Source organism: Dermacentor andersoni, chromosome 5, assembly GCF_023375885.2.
Source record: "Dermacentor andersoni chromosome 5, qqDerAnde1_hic_scaffold, whole genome shotgun sequence".
Classification (NCBI taxonomy): Eukaryota; Metazoa; Arthropoda; class Arachnida; order Ixodida; family Ixodidae; genus Dermacentor; species Dermacentor andersoni.
In genome coordinates, this window is record NC_092818.1 from 101,512,815 (window position 1) to 101,527,168 (window position 14,354).

Sequence of the window (14,354 nt, forward strand, 5' to 3'; positions counted from 1 at the left end):
TCGATCCCGCGACCACGTGCTTAGTAGTCCAACACCGTAGCCACTAAGCAACCACAGTGGGTGCTTCGGCTTTTTGCACAAAGCTATATGTTGCGGTGGATACACTCGAGCGCATCATCTACTCGTATGTGAGGCACCTACAGCTGTTCGAAATGCTGCGGCGTCTGTACATCGGTTGGAGCTCGTGTGCCCCAGTAATACATCGCGCGGGTTCATGAACGCCACAACAGGCTTTGCATTTCATCCACGCGCGCGAGCAAGTGGTGCACTCGAGGCAACGACCCTACGTTGTCCCTCACCCTTTGCTCCGCCTATCAGGTGCTTCCCGCATGTGCAAAGCATCGCGCGGGGAATCGAATGGAAACCCTATACTCGCTTGGCGCTAGCCAGCCCTATACCACTGCGTTCACCGCGCTAGCGCGCCCAACGCTCTTGTCAGAGACCTGGTCCGCGGGCTGCGGCGTGACCCGGCCAGCAGTCGAGCAAGCTGCGCGGCCAAAAGCGCGCGCCACGTGGGCCCTCCGCGCCCCGGTCTCTGCGGCGAGGCGTGCGCCAGCTGTACAGCACGCAGTACGTGTCCTTCTGCGCGCGCGCTCTGCTGGCGCCAACTGCGCTCGTCGCCGGCTTCCTTCGGTGCACAAGTGGCCGCTGCGCGCCAAGCCGGTCGCCCCGCGGCGTGGCATCCGCGAGCGTCGCAGGCAGAGGGGCTGCGGCCCAGCGCGGTACCGCTTCGGGGATGGACAGCTGCCGGAACCCGCGGAGTTTGTGCGCGAGGCCACTGCGCAAGCCCTTACTTGGAATGATGCGTTGCCACCGCAGCGAGCTAGAAACTAGCAAAGGGGGAACACACGCTGAAAGAGGGGGAGAGAGAGAGAGAATATGAAAAGGAAAAGGCAGGGAAGTTTACCGGGAGAAAGCATCCGGTCGATTACCCTACGAAGAGAAACAAGCACGAGAGAATATAAATATGAGTGTGATTTCTTTCTTTGAACGGATGCGTGAACAAGACAAATGTAATGCGCTAAAGTCCATCATACGGGTCCAGTCGATCTTTAAAGAAACGTTATAATGCTTTCACAGCATTGCGTGCCAATGAACAGCGAGGATGACGTTAGTTACACAGACAGACAGACAGACAGACAGACAGACAGACAGACAGACAGACAGACAGACAGACAGACAGACAGACAGACAGACAGACAGACAGACAGACAGACAGACAGACAGACAGACAGACAGACAATGGCAAATAATGCGGACCGCATTGACACTGCAACAACCACAGCAAGTAATACTCTCAGTTACTCCCCTTATTAACCAACATCAATTCACACGACCATCCGAGTCCCAGCTAGGTGCCCAACGGGCCATGTAAACTCCCAGATGTCCTGGAGTGGAATAGTCGCTCGCTGCGTTAGTATGCTACGGTGTTCATTGAACTCTTTCGTATCATTGGCAGAAAACCCTACGGCAGAAAACCCGGATAACGGCCCCTTCTATCTCAGGCTACAAAGGGTAATTTCAACCTACGGGTACATTCAACCTAAATTTCACTGAGGCTAAATTTGTTATAAATGGGTACCATACACCATGCTAAATCAATATTGGCAAAGCTGCAGGGCCCGTAATTGCAGTTTCTTTTTTTTTTTGCCAGCATACTTTAAACAGCACCCAAGCAGACGACGCATGCATCTGGTGGTTGTCGCTATGACGCAAGTCCCAGCATACCGCCTCCGAGAATCGGGTGTAGCCGCGGGCGCTGCCTTATCGCGGAGGTCACGCCGAGGAGCCGCGCGCTTTGTGCTCCTTCCAGAAATAGTGCAACGCTATGGAAGCTTGAGATACTTATTGGACCGGCAGCGTTCCCAGTTAAACATAGTTCGGTGTTATTTGACCGCAACTGTGTGAAAATGTTCATCATACAGGGAGTTCTTTAGCTGCAACAACTTTTTAATGACCTGTAGCAGATAGCCCAGCATTAACCCGTGGCCTAATTTCCCGATGAGGCGGCCATTATTTATATGAGAAATCAAAATGATTATTTGAATCAATACCATAAGAAAATAAATTTGTAATTAATTACCTTACAACACATATTTTAATCTATGAATTGTAGCTAGTGAGTATGCAAGGCATATCCACTTGGAATGGATTCTCAGGACTTGACCAGATTCAAGATATAAATTTTCAAAGTGTTCAACGAAATGGACTGGCGTTCTAGTTAATTTTGTACCTCAATGCATAAAACAGCGTTTTCTTAAAAAAGTAAGTGGAGCAGCGTGTATTTTTACCGCAAGTTTGACGGCGCCTATGTCGAAACCGATATCATCCTCATATTCGTTCTAAGCCGATACGACATGCATGCTCACTACACTCTGAAAAAAATCCACGCTTATCTAAGCGTTCGATCATTTACAGCTTTTTTACACACTTCATCTCAGCGTGATATTTGCCCACGTCTACCGATCACGCCTACTAGGAATGATCAGCAACGCCACTTCACGTTTAGCGTCCGTGATAGGGACCCTTCTTCACGTGATTGTTATGACGTGATCATTCTCCACACTCAGAGACGGCACCTGAGGAACGGCGGCCGAGGGGGTTAGGGGGATGGGGATGGGAGTACGCCCCATCCCCCATCCACTGCGTGCGCAGAAGGTGAAGAAGCACCGGCCCTTGTCGACTTGGGTCGCTTCTCCGAAGCGAGCTTTGCCCACCAAGCTCCTTCGTAGTCCTCTTCTTTAACTGCTGCTTCGCCGGCGCAGACTGTGACGGACCAAGAAGCTATGGCAGTGGCAGCAGGCCGTCGAAGTAGAAGCTGAATATGCTGCAGCGAGATTGGGCAAAACGCTCCCGCTGGTGACACTGAAACTAGTCCACTAAGACGGGGCTTCGCTAAGTCCTGGGACATTTCAACTGTGCCAAGGAACGTAAAACGCGAACAAGCCCCTCGGTATCTCCTTGCATAAAAGGACGAATGCCCTCTCAACCATGCTCTGCGGCGCCGCGCGTTTGAAGATAGAGAGCGGTGTGTAGCATAGGGACGTCAGGACAACATTAGCCCCCATTAAAATCCTCATGCTATTGCACTCTTATTCCGAGTGTTGACCGGAAATACCTGATCAAATTATATTTTTCACTGGCCTCTTCTTCTAAAACAGGTGAATATTCTAAACAGAGAAACAAATGTGACAGACAAATTTCTTCCTGGGGTAAATCTTTTACAGTATCCATTCCCAGAAAATAATATACAACAAAACGTTCATGTTTAAAAACGAAACTTACGGAACTAAAGGATTTTCAGATCGCTGAAAAAGGCCAAGTCTTTATTTGAGCTTGATTTAAATGCGCAACGCAGTGAAAAAATTCTTTAATCTTGCTTGCGCCCATGCTGCTCAGAACGCCGGATCAAAAACTACAAAAAGCCCTCGTTGCCTGGGCCGAAAGGGTCACTTCTCGTGAGGGGCCATCCTAGGACTCGGGCCTGCCAGATCATAACTGAGCAGAATCACAATAAAGTTGTTACCACCACCACCACCTTGCTTGTTCCTGGCTACAAGGAATAGTTACTACAAGGTATAGTTACTTAAAGTCATTAAAGTAACTCAAGAATTGTTATGTAAACAAACATTCATGTAATGCGCTCGTGCTGCTGCGTGTGAAATTTTGCCTTGTTGAAGGGGACCCTGTTATCGTGACATTCATCAGTGACTTCGACTTTGTGCTCTGTCGCCACCCTGCACCAGTGCAGGCATTGTTTTCGTGACTGTTTTTACATGCTCCTTGCATGTGTTCACGATGTGATAGTCTTATTGTGCCACAGCTATAAGTTAACACAGAATTCTTATTGTAGTGGTGAAGCCGTGACCCACAACAGTGTCCACATAACCCGTGGCCATGGCTGCAGCAGCACGGCGTGTAATCTGGATGGACATGTCAGGTATGCTTTAAGTGTACGTGTAGGATCTCGGTATCATTAGTGGATAAGTGTATCGACATATTACTTAATGCATCTTGCTAAATAGGCCAAATATTTATGCAACTTTATTTCACTTGCTGCTTATTTGTGTTTGTAGACATTATGCACACGTTATCTTGTTCTGTTAAAACTACACCTCGCATGTCTGACGTTCAGTATTTTTCTCGCATCAATCGCTTGGCTCCAAGTCCATTTTATTTTTGCCTATTACACAGTATGTTTCTTTTTTATTTTGGTTTTATTTGTTTGGAACTGTTTCCTATGCTGTAGCATATATTTCCCTATTTTCCTTTCTGCTTATGATACACACATGTGCTGTTTTTGTCCATGTAAGAAATCGAAATGTAGTGTGCCATATATGTCACAGGTCTAAGCATGCAGTGTGCATACCATTGTTTAACATTGATATTTACAATTAGGTCTGTCTTGCTCTCAGAATAACTGCCACTGGCAAATGCACATTTGACGAACTCGAATTTCTTGAAATGAAATAGGAAGGCGAGTATTCATTGTGCTGCAGTTACTTAAGTTGTGAGGTGTTTTCTGGTAAGCTTTCTATTTTTTTTATCTCACTTTCTTCATATTCTTTTCTTTGCAATCTGCCCGTATTCATGCTGGTAGGCATTGCAGCAGTTGGGAGTGCGTCTACTGCAGCAATGTCACAGGTAGTTTGCACACACTACAGGATGCCAACAAATACTCATCACTGTTTTTGTGCATTTCTGAGAACCAGCGCTGTTCACTTGGCGAAACTTGAAGTGTCCATTTGAATCTGCCAATCAGTTCATGTAACTTCTCAGGACAAAATTTACGCAGCGAGGGAAGGAAGACCATGCAACATCACCTTGGCTAACAACTGACTGTTTAAGTTGATGGAAGGATTAACAAAAATAGCACTGGATGTGTGCTTGTGTTGTGCACCAGTTAATTTGAGAGGGATGGCAGAAGTTGTAATACAAAGGCATAAAATCATGATAAACGGTGTTTGCATAAAAAGAAGTAAGTAAATAGGCACAGACTGATTTCTATTCCTTGTAATCTACAAAGGATGCCTTCATGCATTGATAATGGGGTCTGGCTCACACTTATTGTTATTTATGTGATGTGCCTGACTGATTTCTCTTGCCAATTTTCAGCCATGGGTGAAAACAGATAAACAATCCTAATCCAGCCTGAAGCCCCATTGCGGATATGTGTGGCCAAGTCGGACGAGCATACTGGTCTTTTGAGTGAAATATGGTGATCTCATAGGTACACATTTAGGCACCAGCCAGTCTGCGCTATGTACATTTGACCACATGTGAAAGGAATACAGTACAGTGCCTCTGACACGTACTGGACAAATTTGGTGCTACCTTTAACCAAGCAAGCCTCGCTTGCCTCCTTGCCTTTCTCAATTCAGTTTTTAATTCAGTCGGTTCATGTAACTTTTCAGGACAAAATTTACGCAGCGATCGGAAGGGAGACCATACAACATGACTGTTGTGCATATGCTGCCTAATTTATTTTTGCTGGAAATATATGTGCATTGCAGTCCACAAGTGAATTGACAATGGCATCCAGGCATTGGAGGCTTGCTTAGTTAAAGATACCCAAAATTTGTCTCGTATCTGTCAAGGGTAGTGTAGGCTATTCATTTGACCACTTGCATATTTGGTCCAATGTACATCGGCCACGCTGACTAGCCGGTGCCTCAGCATGCGCCTAGGAGAGCACCATAATTCACTCAAAGGGCCAGTGTGCTCGTCCCATTTGACCATAAATTAACACAAGCTGTGCACTGGATTTAGATTGTTTATCTGTTTCGTTCGCCTATGGCAACCGATTGATACAACAAAATTAGTGAGGAATACCACATCCAAAAATGGGACGTGTGTCAGTCAACGCTCATTATGATTGCATGACAAAGAGGAATACTCTCTAATGACGTGGGATAGCAACTACCATGCTTATTTATTAAATTCTTTTTATGCAAGTTTGTTTATCATGCTTCTACGCATTTGTTTTTCAACTTGTGCCCTCCCTCTGAAAGCAACGCTCGGGTGTAAACGATAAAAAACCCCAGACATGGTGTGGTGTATTTCTTGAATGGGATATATGCCATCATACAGGAGGCCAACACAGGCATGACGTAGTAGGCTTGGAATGTATGAGAACTGTGCCGGTAGCTGATGCAAATATTCTACAACGACTGGCACTTGGATGACTCGGGGATGCATTGGGTTTTCCGTACACAAACACTCCTACGCTCATTTCCATGCCAAGTAATTAGTGAGATTTTCTAATTCACGCTAGCAATCCACAGACACTGCCGTCCTTTGTCAAGTGGAAACCGATATAGCTGAAGTAGTTCACGACATGTACACACGCCACAGCTGATCCACTTTGCACATTTGTACAGCCAAGTGCAATTTCTGCTTACTGTAGTTACTGCTGCACCCAAAGGCCACACAGTGGTTCCTCAACAATTTTGTGTGAACCGACACCGCATAAATTTTTTGCAGAACTAGCTATAACATCTCCAGATCATTCTGCAGCAAGTGATAAAGCGTGTATTTCTGTGGTTGATTGCCAAATTTTGTTAATTTTCTGTCCTTTCTACCATGCAGGGTACACGTGCACTCACTTCAAGATGACGACACTCCACCGCAAGAACAGCCTCTCCTCAATGATAAGTAGCGAGATTAAATGAAAGGAAAATATCACATCCGTAACCAGACTGATACTGTGTTTTCCTTTCATTTAACCTCCTTCTGCATTTAAGGAAGCATTGATATGCCCAATAAATGTTTTTGTTAAATTTATTTCGTTGAGTAATATCTAACATGCAGCATATGTAGGGCCCATGTACATGTTTTCAAAAGTGCTGCATCTTCGCTGGACATATATACATGCATACAAGCTGCATATATCAAGCACCAAAGACAGCCACGCACAGGTAACATCATTAAATAAGGTCTGACTGCCATTGGGACACATGAGAAAATTTTACCACACGTGGTGGCCAATTTTGTTATAGGAGTGCTATGAGCACCAGCAGTCTAACTATAGGCTCATTAGAGATTCACTAGGAAAACATGAGAAAGTCGCAAGAAAACTGCTTTGGAGCGCACATTAGGAAGACATTTCATGCTCGCAAGAAAAACACTCGTCAAGAATTCTACAGAAAGACGGTGGCCAATATGCTTTAGAATGACATTAGGAATACATCAGAAAATTCCAAAGAAACTCATCAGAAAGTCTAATGGCTGTGATGTCAAAATTCATCAGACTTTCATGTGAAACTCCTCTCATATTTTCATAAGGGCAGACAAGTCATTTCGCGGTGTCTGAAAAAGAAAAGTCTTAATAACCTTGCTATAATGCTTTAGAGGTGAAAGCACGTTTTTTTAGACTAAGAACGGTTACGACCGCTTGTCTTTTCACTGCTTTAACATTGATCGCACTTCTTCTGACATGTCTGCTATTGACCGCTCTTAAAATGTTGCAGTTTGGAAGTTTCTGAAAGTAGGCGATATGGTAAAGAAGGTCAACTCAGCGCAGTATTAAGAGCACGCGCTTTGCAAGCCTGGGTGACAGGTTCGCTTATAAAGCGAAGTAGGACGGCATCAGGAAATTTCAGTATTTTTGATACGATCAGACGGAGCTTCTTCCATTTTTTTTTCATTTTCATCAATCCTGCTTGCACACTTTAGTTCGCTTTCAAATGTAACCTTAAAAGCAAAGGAACAGTGTGCAAAACGCATATAGGTTGAGACACGTAGCTGCAACGGATTTTAGTCCATCATGCTCTCTACAAATGTGAAGTTTAAAAACTCGAACACAACTGGCGTTGCATTCTAAAGATACGTAGTTACGCTTAATTTCCAACACAATCGAGATGCAAATTTAGACAGGAATGACATTCTTTGTGAACTTGTCCCTGCGATCTCAGAAACGAAAAAGCGATTGCACTTGTATCTTGTGATGCGCTTTTTGCGAAAGCAACTGCAAGCCTGAAAAACACTTCCTGCGGTTCTTTGAACCACAAAAATGCGTGTATGAATTCTGAACATGAGTACTTTACAATCTTTTTTCGATCCCAAGGGGACATTGTCAAAAACGCCTGGATCCTTGCTTTGTTGTCCCCAGCTATGAACTGTACCACACAACGGCTTCATCGGGTGCTCAAATCAATATAAATGCTTTCCTTGCTAGTTCTATATTTGGCAAATACGTGGGCATTGCTGTCAGTGCGTCTTTAATTCGGGGTCAAAAAATGCCTTCATCAACCTTCTAATGTGGGTAAAAGACATCTCAACTCAAGAAGCAGCTTCTGCTTCTATGGTCTGTTAAAATAGCAAAAGAAAGAAAAAAAGAGAGCGTTTCTGTCTGAGGTCTGAAATAATATTTGTCACTATCACTGGCTAGAAAACCTCGGGAAAATTTATTTTTCTTAATCGGCGTGCATACTGCATTTGCACGTAAATAACGCGACAACAGATATAACGCGATGGAGGGACTTTTGGGCTATCAGAAAAAAAAATATTAGGATTATAACGCGAACTTATGCCGCAGAGACACAGGAAACGACGTTTAAAAGCCGATGCCCCGCAATGCTTCATTCATCGTTGCTGCGAACTATCGTCGCAACATGAAGTGAAAGGACGAGAGCTGACGCCTTTGTCACTGTCAGCGAGAACGCCGTCGTCCTGCGTGACACACACCAAGGTTATTGGACCAACGTGATTCACAAGTGCCCGCGATACAATCGAACCCGGCAAAGCCCTTTCACAGATTGCGTGGTGGTGCACCGCACGACCTCGAAGACCGCTCGCTTGACTCACCTGCACAACAGCGTCGATTATTTTGATCGAGGTTGCGACTAATACACCGTAAGCACATTGACGCGCCTTTAACTGCGTTCTAAATCATAAGAAGGCGCACGGTACAAAAGGCACAGTGGCAACTCTTAGCTCGCCACCCTTGCTCGAGGTGAAGCGGCAGCGGGTGCCGAGAATAAGGTGAGCTGGCGAATATAGAATTCAAAAAAAAAAAAGGAACACGTTATATTTGCGTCATGAACCACAATATAACGCGAGGTGCGCTGCGACTTCAGTCTTAAATTTACCTCGCATGATAATCGCGGGAATTTGGCATACTTTCGTCAAACGCACGTCATGCAATTAGGGGAGCGTTCATGCTTCGATGCCGCACGTGGCTTACATGAAACGACGCCTAACAGCAACCTCCCAGTTGTTTAAATACCTGACAGGAAAGACGTGGGGGATGTCAGTAGACGCAATGCTGAGATTCTACAGAGCTCTCTTTCTCGGTTTTTTAAGATACAGTCTACCTGTACTGAACAACACCTGCAAGACAAATATTCGTGTTCTGCAAGCAGCGCAAGCTCAAGCACTCAGAGTTTGTCTTGGTTTGCCGAGATGCACGTCAACTGAGGCAACTATTGCGATTGCTCGGGACCATCCAATGCAGACTCACATCACGGTGGAAACCCTGAGAACGCATATCAGACATTTGGCACGGGCCCCCTATCACCACCTTGCTACACTACCTTCAGAAAGGCACCAAGCATCATTCTCAAAAACTATTGTCAAGTACAACGACAAACTTCCCTCGGGCTTCACCGCTGCATCTAAACCATCGATGCCCCCTTGGTGCCTTGTCAGCCCCACAGTCCATCTCAACGTGCCAGGAATCGGGAAAAAGTCTGAGCTGTCGTCGCCTGTGCTGAAACAACTGTCTCTGCTTCTTCTGCACGAGAGGTACGCAGACAGTGCACATATTTATACTGACGGTTCCACAAACATCCAGTGTTCGTCCGGTGCTGCAGTCGTCCCAGAAAGAGGTATTACCATCAGCTTTAGGACTGACCACCCAACGACATCTACATCTGCGGAACTAGCTGCTCTTCGAGCTGCACTTTGTTTTGTCAATCGGGAACCACCTCGACAATGGTCAATTTTCAGCGACTCAAAGGCAGCCCTACAATCTGTACTATCAGCTCTGCGTCGCGGGCCATCTGAACAGCTCGTATTCGATATTAGATGCCTACTTCATACATCACATGAGAAAGGACATCACGTGACGTTTCAGTGGCTGCCAAGTCACTGCGGCGTCATCGGAAATGAAGACGCCGATAAAGCCGCTCGGACAGCTCTTGAAGACACACAGGAAGAGGCCATACCACTTTCACGTTCCGACGCAGCCAGCAGACTTCAAGTGCTTGCACAGGAGATCACGCTCTCTCTATGGTGCACACCAAGCAGCCAGACCAACCGCAGCGATCATCAACACGACCTGCCCTCCTTGATGCATCTCTGTATGCCAACCGGACTCCGCCGAAGTGAGGCCACCCTGCTTTATCGCTTATGGCTAGGGGTGGCCTTCACGAAATCTTACTCGTTTCGCATTGGAATGGCCGACAACGCTCTCTGCAATGCCTGTCTTTGCGAGGAGACGCTGGAACACATTCTGTGCGACTGTCCTGAATATAATGTTCAGAGACAGTCCATGGCGTCCGTTCTAGCGCACCTTGACAGTAGACCATTGTCAGTTGCAACCATTTTCACATATCGCCGACTGAAGACATCGCAGCTGAAGGCGACGAAGGGACTACTTCGGTTTATGAAGGACACGGGCTTGGACAAGCGACTGTGACAGTGATGTCACGTACCACACAAGAGTGACAGACTGTAACCAACGATGTGTGTGCCGTGTTATGTGCCCTCTATCTCTTCTCCCCATCTTTCATCCCCCCCATCCCGCTCCCATGTGTAGGGTAGCAAACCGGTTAGGCAAAACTGGTTAACCTCCCTGCCTTCCTTCTCCACTTTTTCCTTCCTTCCTTCCTTGGCATACTTTCAGCAGGAATTCAGCAGTCCGGCGTAAGAACTTGTTAGAAAAGCAGGAGGCTGACTACTCTTTATTTCGATCGAAGCTACTGCTCGTGTAGAAGGTTCAAGCTTTCCATAAAAATGCACCCATTAAGGCACATATTGCAACACGCATGGTACAAGCAGGCACCTGAAATCATGGCAAATAAACAGTTAGCTGCCAATGAATAAAAGCGAACCATGAGTAATGTTCTTACCTATATATTCGAATCATTCCTGAGGCGTCAGGCGTCAGTGGATTTTCTCTCGTAAGCTCGGCACAGTCGCACTCTTTATGCATGCACCACCCGCGTTAAATGTCATGAATGTCTGTAGAAGTGAACATGGCGAAGCACACCAACTCTGATAATTAGCACGAAAGCTTTGTTCTGCGGTGAACGAACGTTGTGACACTCAGCCGGAGAATTCACGCCAAAAATGGCCGAGAGCAGTCTTCAAAACACCACGGTCTTCATCAGCCTCCCCAAGAAAAGTTTCTTATTCTCCGCAGATCGGTGAGAAGTCGCAGAGCGTTCTCCGTCACGGTTCCCATATCTCGATTTTTATATGCGTGATTCACAGTTCCCGAGCGAGCGCTCCGCGGGATGTTAAGCGCGTGATTTGCGTTCCTCACGCGTACGCGACTCGCTCACACTCGCACAAAACCGAACGATGGCACGCAGTCTTGTCCTTACGCTTACATGAAGGAATGTCACGCTTATTTTCAGTCACGTGGTTCTTGAAACGTCATCCACGCCTCATTTACATGCGCGTCACGTTTAAACTTAATTATAGGGTGATATTAAGCGTGGAATTTTTTTAGGATGTACACTCTAAAAATCCACCCTTATCTAAGCGTGCGTTTGCAGGTTTTTTTACACGCTTAATCTTAGCGTGATATTTCTCCACGCTTACCGATCACGCCTGCTAGGTGTGATCAAGAACCCCTCTTCACGCTTAGCAGGCGTGATAAAGGGCCCTGCTCCCATGCATATTATGGTGTGACCAATCTCCACGCTTAAATAGGCTGCCCGAAGGGGGCAAGGGTTATGGGTTGAGGGGCATGCCCCAGTATCCGTCGCCCCTTCTCTGCATGCGTTAAACTAAGAAGACGCACCGGCCCTTGTCAGTGCATGGTGCCGCTTGGGTCGCTTCTCTGAAGCGAGCTTTGCTCACCAAGCTCTTCGCAGTCCTCTTCTTTAACTTCTGTTAAACTTCTGCGCAGACTGCGACGAACCAAGACGCTATGATAGTGGCAGCATGCCGGCCAAGTAGAAGTTGAGTATGCTGCAGTGAGTTTGCGCAAGACGCTCCCGCCGGTGACACCGAACCTAATCCACTAAGAAGGGGCTTTGCTAAGTCCTGGCGCATTTCAACGACGCCAAGGAATGTAGCACGTAAACAAGCCGCTTGGTATCTCCTTGCACAAAAGGACGAATGCCCTCTCATTCGTGCTATGCGGCGCTCGCGTTCGAAGATAGCAAGCCTTGTGCAGGATAGGGACGTCAGAACAGAATTTCCCGCATTAATCATGCTATTGCACTATTTCTACAGTTGTTGGCCCAAAATACCTAGACACATTCTATTTCACTGGCCGCTTTCTCTAAAAAAGGCGAATTTTCTAGGCAGCGAAAAAAATATGACAGACATATTTCTTCCTGGGTTAAATGTTTTATTCATAATATTGATTCCCAGAAAATGTGATACAGTGAAACGCTGATTTTTAAGAAACAAAACTTACAGAGTGAAAGCATTCTCTTTCTTATCTTCATAAATGACTTGCCATCTGGAATAACATCATCTATTCGCCTCTTTGCGGATGATTGCATTGTATATCGTCGAATCTCAAACAGTAGTGATCAATCATTACTACAACGCGACCTAACCCTAATCGAAACGTGGTGCTCGCGCTGGTTGATGGAGCCTAATACCTCAAAGTACAAATGCATGGTTGTTTCACGAAATTTCACGTATTCACGTATTCACGAATTTCACGTATTCCCTTAATTCTGCAGCTTCATCACATACTAGCCCTTACCGATATCTAGGCGTCCTCATTAACAGTAAACTGACATGATCGGAACATATCTCGAATTTTGTAGCTGATACCTCAAGGTCGCTAGGTTACTTAAGAACACTACGTCTAACCCCGCCCCCCCTCCCGCACCCGAGAAATTAGAAAAATAGCCTACGAAACTATCGTTAGGAGCAAACTCGAATATGCTTCTCCTATATGGAGTCCCAAGATTATTTAATTACCTCTCTCGAGTCTAAATCGTGCTGCCCGATTTATTTCATCAAACAATAATACTCACGTCAGCGTAACCCCCATAAAATGATCTCTTGGACTACCCCCTTTAGCAGTAAGACGCAGAATCTCACGACTCAGCCTGTTCCATAAGCTATATCACAACTTTTATCACCTGCATAGTACACTGTTACTGCCACCCGTTCGAACCTCTTGCCGCCTGTTCAACTCCAACAGCGTCCAACGCACGCCTTCATGGTTCGACTCTTGCATTCAACAAATCGTTTCTTCCCGCAGCCATGGAATACTGGAACTGCCTTCCCGTAGCAATTTCTCTTGAGATAAATCCAGAAAAATTGAGGCAGTCCACTGCCTTCCCGTAGCAGTTGCTCTTGAGAGAAATCCAGAAAAATTGAGGCAGTCCTCAACTACACTATTTGTTAAATAACTTGAACTACGCATTTTTCTTTTCTCGCACCATTTTTATGTTACAGGCGTTGTCCAATAGAAGATATTGATTTACATTATGATTTGTACACTTTGACTTGTATTTCAATGTCCGGTTGGGTGTCATTCTCTTACTATAAAGTATTTCTTCGTTTGTTTGCTTATTCCTAATTACCTGCTCCATCCCATCCTTGTGTTTCCTTTTTTTTATTTTTGCTTGTGTTTTCCACTGCTCAGTACCGTACTTCATCATAGGTGAACAATAATGACAAAAGATTGTGCGCTCTGTACTTGTAACGTAGTTGGTTCATTGTTGAATAGCATTCGCTCCATTATATGTAATTTCAATACTGCCCCCCCTCTTATGTAATGCCCTGTTAAGGGTCCTTAAAGGTCAATAAATGATGATGATGATGATGATATTTAGATAGCTGAGAAAGCGTAAGCTTTTATATGAACTTATATGAACTCTCTACGCACATAAACACATTCATATTCAAATACAATATACTGAGCCCCCACCAACACGGTTTCAAACCTCAGAAATATACTTCTTCCGCTGTTTTCACCCTGACGCACCTACTGAATACGGCTCTCCAGCAGAATAAAATTGCGGTCGTTGTCTATCTCGACATAAAAAAGGCCTTCGATACAGTTGACCATCAGATACTACTGAACAAGATTAACAATCTAGGATTTAGGGGCAAAATCCTGAACCCGCTTCGAAGCTACCTCAGTAACCGCAAGCAGCAAGTAATACTTAAAAATAATACGTCTACTTTACAAACCGTACTAACTGGTGTGC

General features: G+C 45.5%; 1 long non-coding RNA gene across 1 annotated transcript; it reads left to right on the forward strand.

Moving 5' to 3' along the window:
• The first annotated feature begins 3,807 nt into the window (after positions 1-3,807).
• On the forward strand, positions 3,808-6,783 carry LOC126532411 (uncharacterized). The gene is made up of 2 exons (XR_007599778.3): positions 3,808-3,940; positions 6,589-6,783. It is a non-coding gene; the product is annotated as an uncharacterized lncRNA (long non-coding RNA).
• Positions 6,784-14,354: the final 7,571 nt, after the last annotated feature.